Genomic DNA, 9,524 nt, shown 5'->3' with positions numbered 1-9,524 from the left:
AGCCTGGGTAACAAGAGCGAAACTCCGTCTCAAAAAAAAAAAAAAAAAAAAAAAAAAAAAATTAAAAAAAATTGTAGAGATAGGCTCTTGCTGTGTTTCCAGGCTGCTCTTAAACTCCTGGCCTCAAGCAATCCTTCAGCCTAGGCCTCCCAAAATGGTGGGATTACAGGTGTGAGCCTGGAATTATTCTATAGAGAGGCATTCATTCAACAAATATTTATTAACAATGCCAGGTGTTGCAGATAGCCTGTAAAAAAGGCCAAGTAAGGCCAGGTGTGGTGGTTCATGCCTGTAATCCCAGCACTTTGGAAGACTGAGGTGGGAGGACAAGTTGAACCCAGGAGTTTGAGACCAGCCTGGGCAACACAGCAAAACCCCACTTCTATGAAAAAATACAAAAATTAGCCAGGCATGGTGGTGGGTATCTATAGTCCCAGCCACTCAGGAGGCTGAGGCAGGAGGATTGCTTGAACCCAGGAGATGGAGGCTGCAGTGAGCTATGATGACACCACTGTGCTGCAGTCTGAGTGAAAGAGTAAGACTCTGTCTCTGTCTCTAAAAAGTAAAAAAAAAAAAAAAAAAAAAGACTCTCCCTGCAGCAGCCAGGAATGCTCGCCGTTCACATGTTCGGTCCTCTTTGGCTCACTCGCTGCCCTCACCACCACACCATGGACACCCCAAGGCAGGTGGTTAACTCTGGGCCTGGTCCTGCCAAGCTGCCGTGCTCAGGGTTGTTAAAGATACAAAAGGAATTATTAGACTACAAGGGAGTTGGCATTAGTGTTCTTGAAATAAGTCACAGGCTTTGGGAGGCCAAGGTGGGTGGATCACCTGAGGTCAGGAGTTCAAGACCAGCCTGGCCATCATGGTGAAACCCCATCTTTAAAATAAAATTTAAAGCCGGGCACGGTGGCTCAAGCCTGTAATCCCAGCACTTTGGGAGGCCGAGGCGGGTGGATCACGAGGTCAATAGATCGAGACCATCTTGGTCAACATGGTGAAACCCCGTCTCTACTAAAAATACAAAAAATTAGCTGGGCATCGTGGTGCATGCCTGTAATCCCAGCTACTCAGGAGGCTGAGGCAGGAGAATTGCCTGAACCCAGGAGGCAGAGGTTGCAGTGAGCCGAGATCGTGCCATTGCACTCCAGCCTGGGTAACAAGAGCGAAACTCCATCTCAAAAAAAAATAAATAAATAAAAATAAAATAAAACAAAATAAAATTTAAAATAAAATTAAATTAAATTAAAAAGAAATAAGTCACAAGTTGTCAGATTTTGCCAAAATTATTAACAAACAGAGAATCTTATGTAGTAATTGTTAGCCATTCCAGACAACTATAAGGTGATTTTTGTGCCAAGAGGTAGGTCCGGCCAGTTCAGTGCTGTCCCCTTAAACCTGATTGGCTTGAAAGCAGGAAGGTGGCGGTAGCTCACACCTGTAATCCCAGCACTGTGGGAGGCTGAGGCGGGCAGATCACAAAGTCAGGAGTTTGAGACCAACCTGGCCAACATGGTGAAACCCCATGTCTACTAAAAATACAAAAAATTAGCTGGATGTGCCGCCACATGTGGTGGCAGGAGAATCACTTGAACCCTGGAGGCAGAGGTTGCAGAGAGCCAAAATCGTGCCACTGCACTCCAGCCTGGGCAACAGAGTAAGACTCTGTTTCAAGAAAAGGAAAAAAAAAAAGCAAGCAGGAAGCTGTGCAGACAGCTGTGACAGGAGCTTGCTAAGGCCACAGAAGAAGCCAAGAAGTTTAGGACTATAAATATCGTTCACCCTAAACTTGTGAATGATATAGACATTCCAGATCCAAGCACCTGGAACCTCAACTGGGATGCCTCCTACATATATCACTGCACCAATGAGATGGTGCATGCTGTGGGGTGTGACTTTATGTCCCGTGTCAAGGGAGCAGTTCCATGTCCTCAAACTTCCTCCTCCTCCTTCTTCTTCTTCTTCTTCTTCTTCTTCTTCTTCTCCTTCTCCTTCTCCTTCTCCTTCTCCTTCTCCTTCTCCTTCTCCTTCTCCTTCTCCTTCTCCTTCTCCTTCTCCTTCTCCTTCTCCTTCTCCTTCTCCTTCTCCTTCTCCTTCTCCTTCTCCTTCTCCTTCTCCTTCTCCTTCTCCTTCTCCTTCTCCTTCTCCTTCTCCTTCTCTTCCTCCTCCTCCTCCTCCTCCTCCTCCTCCTCCTCCTCCTTCTCCTCCCCCTCCTCCCCCTCCTCCCCCTTCTCCCCCTCCTCCTCCTCCTTCTCCTCCTCTTCTTCTGAGATGGAGTCTTGCTCCGTCACCAGGATGGAGTGCAGTGGCACAATCTCCGCTCACTGCAACCTCCGCCTCCTGGGTTCAAGCGATTCTTCCGCCTCAGCCTCCTGAGTAGCTGGGACCACAGGCGCCCACCACCACGCCTGGCTATTTTTTGTATTTTTTAGTGGAGATGGGGGTTTCACCATGTTGACCAGGATGGTCTCGATCACTTGACCTCATGATCCACCCACCTTGGCCTCCCAAAGTGCTGGGATTACAGGCGTGAGCCACCGCGCCCTTCTCTTTGCTTTTCTAACAAATTCCAGCTTATTTTTGCCTTTGCTGCTACTTTTTCTAGCTAGATTTCAAACTTGCCTGTGGACTTAACGCAAGTTGCGATTATTTCTGGAGTCATGGGAACACACAATGTAGAGGGTAGGTGGCGCCCTCTAAGTGCTGCATCTAGACATCTGTGAGGTCTCCTGGGTTCAGCAGCTGTTGATTCAAGGTCAACATTGACCACAGGGAGAACAGGTTAAGAGTACCAGGTGGGGAGATGCGGTGGCTCAGACCTGTAATCTCAGCACTTTGGGAGGCCAAGGTGGGTAGATCACCAGGTCGGGAGATTGGAGATCAAAACCAGTCTGGCCAACAGAGTGAAACCCCATCTCTACTAACAACAACAAAAAATTAGCCGCTGGGCGCAGTGGCTCAAGCCTGTAATCCCAGCACTTTAGGAGGCCGAGGCGGGCGGATCGCAAGGTCAAGAGATCAAGACCATCCTGGTCAACATGGTGAAACCTCGTCTCTACTAAAAATACAAAAAATTAGCTGGGCATGGTGGCACATGCCTGTAATCCCAGCTACTCGGGAGGCTGAGGCAGGAGAATTGCCTGAACCCAGGGGGCGGAGGTTGGGGTGAGCCGAGATCTCGCCATTGCACTCCAGCCTGGGTAACAAGAGCGAAAATCCATCTCAAAAAAAAAAAAAAAAAAAAAAAATTAGCCGGGCATGGTGACTCATGCCTGTAGTCCCAGCTACTTGGGAGGCTGAGGCAGGGGAATTTCTTGAACCTGGGACGTGGAAGTTGCAGTGAGCCAAGATTGCACCATTGCACTCCCACCTGGGCAAGAGAGACTCCGTCTCAGAAAGAAAAAAAAGCAAAAAAAACAGCAATAATTTGCAGAGCTGCCTCCATTCCTCACGGCCCCTCTAGTCCCAGTCCATACGCTTTCCTGCCGAATATTTCTCTCTTTTGGCTTTTATTTATTTACTTACTTAAATTTTGGGATGGAGTCTCGCTCTGTCGCCCAGGCTGGAGTGAGAGATGGAGTCTCGCTGTTGCCCAGGCTGGAGTGCAGTGGCGTGATCTCAGGTCACTGCAAACTCTGCCTCCCGGTTTCAAGCAATTTTCCTGCCTCAGCCTCCCGAGTAGCTGGGATTACAAGCACCCACCACCATGCCTGGGTAATTTTTTGTATTTGTAGTAGAGACGGGATTTCACCACGTTGTCCAGGCTGGTCTCAAATTCCTGACAGGTAATCCACCTGCCTCAGCCTCCTAAAGTCCTGGGATTACAGGCATGAGCCACCATGCCCAGCCTCTTGTGGCTTTTAAATGAATAAAATGATGTGTAAGCCTAGGCAATATGGCAAAACCCCTTCTCTACCAAAAAAAAAAAAAAAAAAAATTTAATTAGGTAGCTGTGGTGGGATGTGCCTGTGGTTCCAGCTACCCAGGAGGCTGAGGTGGGAGAATCTCCTGAGCCTGGGGAGGTCAAGGCTGTGCTGAGCCGAGTTAGCGTCACTGCACTCCACCCTGAGCAACAGAGTGAGACCCTGTCTCCAAAAAAAAAAAAAAGGTGGAGTAAGCTGGGGTGTGGCAGCTGGCAGCAGGAGGCTGCTGAGCACACTGAGACAAATGGCCACAGACATGGAGTGGGCTGCAGGGCTCTGGCTGGAGAAGCAGGTGGGGCTTCCCTGCCCCACACCAGTCCGCCAGGCCTGGCTGCCTCCAGTCCCTGGAGGGCTCAGGGTGAAATCAGGGCTAAAGGTCTGCAGGCAGCTTCACAGAGGCCTTGCTGGGCAGGCGCTGCCTCCCTCTCAGCTGCCGCTCTCTCCCAGCAGCCTGGTTCCCCACCCACCACTTCCTCCTGGGTGCACGACAAAGGCCACTTTGGTCAAGATGGCTCTGACAGATGTTTGTGGGTCACCACACTTGCTCCTTCCTCTTATTCCCACCTGCCAAGAGGTTTAGGGGAGGCTGCGCCTCAGGGGAGAGGTTTCCAAGATGGTGATGGGGCTTTTGATGGGTGGAGCTTGGAGGCCACCATCAGGTTCCAAGGCCTTTGTGATCTCGTGGTAGGTGGGTCTGGGCATTCCAAAGTTTTAGAAACTCAAGGCCAGGTACAGTGGCTCATGCCTGTAATCACAACACTTAGGAGGTCGAGGGAAGTGAATCATTTGAGGTCAAGAGTTCAAGACCAGCCTGACCAACGTGGTGAAACCCTGTCTCTACTAAAAATTAAAAAAAAAAAAATAAATTAAAAAAAAAAATTAGCCAGGCGTGGTGGCGGGTACCTGTAGTCTCAGCTACTCAGGAGGCTGGGGGAGGAGAATCGTTTGAAACTGGGAGGCAGAGGTTGCAGTGAGCCAAGATTGTGCCACTGTACCCCAGCCTGGGTGACAGAGCGAGACTCTGTCTCTTTTTATTTTTTATATTTTTTAATTTTCTTCTTGTGTTTGTGACTGTCTCTAAATAAATAAATAAATAAATACAAACTAAAGTTCTAGAAACTCAACCTGGATTTTCTGAGGAAGGACTGAGCTGCATGCACCACCAGTAGGCTTTTGGAAGGATAGCATCCCTTGGGGGTGTTCACATGCAGTCCATACAGTCCGTTGTCACTGGGTGAGCTCACTTCAGGGGCTTCGTTTCCAGACTCTAAGTGGATGGTTGATTTGTGTGTGTGTGTGTGTGAGACTGTGTGTTTGCAAACGACCATATAGTTCAGGGCCAGAGACCTGGGAGCCAGATAGGGCCAACACTCTCTTGCCTTTAATGTCGATGAATGGGCCGGTCATGGTGGCTCATGCCTATAATCCCAGCACTTTGGAAGGCTGAGACAGGCGAATCACCTAAGCCAAAAGTTCAAGACCAGCCTGGCCAATATGGTGAAAGCCTGTCTCTACCAAAAATACAAAAATTAGCTCAGTATGGTAGCGGGTGCCTGTAATCCCACCTACTTGGGAGCCTGAGGCAGGAGAATCGCTTGAGCCCAGGAGGTGGAGGTTGCAGTGAGCAGAGATAGCTTGACTGCATTCTAGCCCGGGCTACAGAGGAAGATTCTGTCTCAAAACTAAAAATAAACAAATAATGTGGATGAGGGTATTCCCTCTTTGGGCCTCAGACCTCCCTCTGTATATAACTCACACCTCTACAGGACTCACTAACCCATGAGTTCCAATAGCATCATATTAACTTTCACATCCCGGTGCTGTGGCCCCATTGCCTCCACCAGCCAGTCCAGGCTCTCCAGCTTCCTGCAAACCCGAGTTCTTGCAGAAAGCCTCCAGCGCTATCTTACTGGTGCTCCATTCTTCTCCCTGGAGGGTGAGCTGCTCCAGGCGTTGCCCCTTGGCTGCTGTTCTATAGTCTGACCTTAGAGTCATTCTCCTTGCTTTTGGCCCTGAGCCCTGGACGTGCTGGGGCTGAAGGAGCTGTGGCAGAGCTGGAGAGAAGGGCTCTCTCTGCTTTGATTGCATCATGGGGAAGGTGTCCCAAAGCTACAGCTTGGGTTCCGGCATGTACAGGCTAGTGAAGCAGCTCTTTCAGTCTTGTTTGTTTTGAGATGGAGTCTCGCTCTATTGCCCAGGCTGCAGTGCCGTGGCGCAATCTCAGCTCACTGCAACCTCTGCCTTCCAGGTTCAAGCAATTCTCCTGTCTCAGCCTCCTGAGTAGCTGGGACTACAGGCGTGCGACACCACACCTGCTAATTTTTGTAGTTTTAGTAGAAACAAGGTTGCACCGTGTTGGCCAGGCTGGCCTTGAACTCCTGACCTCAAGTGATCAGCCCACCTTGGCCTCCCAAAGTGCTGGGAGCTACCTCGCCCAGCCAACTCTTTCAGTGTTTACCTATTCTTCTTTCTCTCTCCCTCTGTCTCTTGAACCCAGATGTATATTCAGGGAGGCTGAGCTAGAAACACACTTAAATAATAGCCACTATGCCACAGGCAGTGTCACTACTCCCCTGGGATGACTAAGACTTTGTTCCTTGGCGGGGTGCCGTGGCTCACACCTGTATTCCCAGGTGTTTGGGAGGCCAAGGTGGGAGGATGGCTTGAAGTCAGGAGCTCAAGACCAGCCTGGGGCAATGTAGTGAGTCCTCATTTCTACAAAAACAAAACAACAGAAAGCAAACAGGCATGCTGGCATGTATCTGTAGTCTCAGCTACCCAGGAGGCTTCGATGGGAGGATCCCTTGAGCTCAGGAGCTCGAGGCTGCAGTGAGTGGTGATCCAGCCTGTGCCGAGCAGAGCAAGACCCCACCTCAAAAAAAGAAAAAAGAAGACAAATCAAACAAAAACAGAAAGTGGGGTACCTGTTACTGACTGATGTCTTTGCACGGTGCAAGGAGCTAGAGTGTTTGGGGGAATTCCTGTAGCATCTTTCTTTTTCTTTTCTTTTTTTTTTTTTTTTTAAGACAGAGTCTCTCTCTGTCCCCAGGCTGGAGTACAGTGGTGTGAGCTCGGCTCACTGCAACCTCTGCCTCCCAGGTTCAGGTGATTCTCCTGTTCTAGCCTCCCAAGTAGCTGGGACTACAGGTATGCACGACCACACCTAGCTAATTTTTGTATTTTTTTTTTTTTTTTGAGACGGAGTTTCGCTCTTGTTACCCAGGCTGGAGTGCAATGGCGCGATCTCGGCTCACCGCAACCTCCACCTCCTGGGTTCAGGCAATTCTCCTGCCTCAGCCTCCTGAGTAGCTGGGATTACGGGCACGCGCCACCATGCCCAGCTAATTTTTTGTATTTTTTGTAGAGACGGGGTTTCACCACATTGGCCAGGACGGTCTTGATCTCTTGACCTTGTGATCCGCCTGCCTCAGCCTCCCAAAGTGCTGGGATTACAGGTGTGCGCCACTGCACCCGGCCCTGTAGAATCTTTCTAATCATCTCCAATAGCACCTCTAGTAGTGGAATGATTAGGAAGGCCTGCTGGCCTCAACAGCTGCTGGACTCTCTTCTCAACCCCTTCTGCCGTTCCTCCTCCAGCTGAATATTCCTGAAGCTCACTGGGGAGTCCTGGATGACTCCCTATTATTTTGGAAGTTCTTGGTCAAAGCTCATACGATGTGGCAGGTAGGAGGAGCCCCTGTGAGCTGGCTAGAACCAAAAGAATAATCTGTAGCCGCACATGGTGGCATTTGCCTGCAGTCCCAGCTACTCAGGAGGCTGAGGCAGGAGGATCACTTGAGTCTAGGAGGCTGAGGCTGCAGGGAACTATGACATACCACTGCACTCCAGCCTGGGTGACAAAGCCAGACACTGTCTCAAATAACAAACAAGCAATACCCCAATCATTATTTATTTATTTATTTATCTTAAAGATGGGGTTTCACCATGATGTCCAAGCTGGTCTTGAACTCCTGACCTCAGGTGATCCACCCACCTCAGCCTCCCAAAGTGCTAGGATTACAGGTGTGAGCCACTGCACCTGGCCATACCCCAATAATTTAAGGGCTATCAAAAAACCCTTTAGGAACCCAAATATATCAGGTCTCCTGGGCGGCTGGAGGAGGCCACCATATCCCTCCATTCTCCCTCTCTCTGCAGGTCACCTTTTTTTCAACAAACTGTGAATATAACTGCCCTTCAGTGGCCACGTCAGTTCCCAACTTTGCACTTGCTTAATTGAAAGACCATTGCTGGGCACGGTGGCTCACGCCTGTAATCACAGCACTTTGGGAGGTGGAGGTGGGTGGATCACTTGAGGTCAAGAGTTCGAGACCAGTCTGGTCAACAAAGTGCAATCCTGTCTCTACTAAAAATACAAAAAATTCACCGGATGTGGTGGCGGGCGCCTGTAATCCCTGCTATTTGAGAGGCTGAGGCAAGAGAATCGCTTGAACCCCGGGGGGCAGAGGTTGTAATGAGCCGAGATTGCACTACTGCACTGCAGTCTGGATGACAAGAGCGAGAACTCTGTCTCAAAAGGAAAAAAAGAAAAAGAAAAGAAAGAACGTGGATGGCCGGGGGCGGTGGCTCACGCCTGTAATCTTAACACTTTGGGAGGCCAAGGTGGATGGATCATTTGAAGTTAGGAGTCCGAGGACAGCCTGGACAACATGGTGAAACTCCATCTCTACCAAAAATACAGAAATTAGCAGGGCATGGTGGCAGGTGCCTGTAGTCCCAGCTACTTGGGAGGCTGAGGCAGGAGAATCACTTGAACCCGGGAGGTGGTGGTTGAAGTGAGCTAGGATTTCCCTACTGCCCTCCAGCCTGGGTGACAGAGTGAGACCTTGTCTCAAAAAAAAAAAAAAAGGAAAAGAAAGAAAGACATGGCTAAGGTCTCAATTTCCACAATCTTAGGTCTTAGGAGAGAGGATCTGATTGGCCCAGCTGGAATCAAATGTCCACCTTGCAGTAACCTATGATCAAAGGAAGAAGTTCATAGCCTATATACAAACCCAGCATCACCTGGCGTTCTCATGTGGAGGTTGTCACCCTAGGCAGACACACCAAAATTATTTGTCACCTGGAGTAATGTTCAATCTTATGCCATAGCTTGGCCCACACCTCTCACCCCCTGCTTCCCTTCCTCAATCTCTCGGATCAGCCTGTTCCTTTCTCCTGGATAACACACCCCCCATCACCACTTGCCAAAATGGGGAAAATATCCCCAGGCATCTAAGGCATTGGACCAACTTCTCCGTGCCACCTCTTATGATACCTTCAACTAGAAGTGTAGTCATAAAACATCAGATTTGAAAGGCTCCTAAATATCATCTAATCCAGCGCTCCCCTGCCTCACACAGTCCCTTCTCTGTTCCCTCCCACTAAGTGTTGAGCCAGCCCTGCTTACGCACCTCCAGACAGGATGCTGGAAACTTCACGCTGAGATCCATTTCAGCTCTGCCTATGGGAAAATGCTTCCCTGCCACTCCCATGCTGACAGCTGGCTCTGCCCTGTGGAAATTCCCAGGATAAGTCTGTTCCGTTCCACACCTGGAAGCCCCTTTGGATTCTTGGACGGGGCTCGTGTCACCTCTTAGT

General features: G+C 49.6%; 1 pseudogene; it reads left to right on the top strand.

The window, feature by feature from the left end:
• Positions 1–668: 668 nt before the first annotated feature.
• LOC120367323 (phosphoserine aminotransferase-like) lies at positions 669–8,159 on the top strand (annotated as a pseudogene).
• The last annotated feature ends 1,365 nt before the right edge of the window (positions 8,160–9,524 follow it).

The sequence above is a fragment of the Saimiri boliviensis genome, chromosome 12, assembly GCF_048565385.1.
Source record: "Saimiri boliviensis isolate mSaiBol1 chromosome 12, mSaiBol1.pri, whole genome shotgun sequence".
Classification (NCBI taxonomy): domain Eukaryota; kingdom Metazoa; phylum Chordata; class Mammalia; order Primates; family Cebidae; genus Saimiri; species Saimiri boliviensis.
The sequence above is the reverse complement of the archived record's forward strand: the minus strand, read 5'-3'. Positions and strand labels throughout refer to the sequence as shown.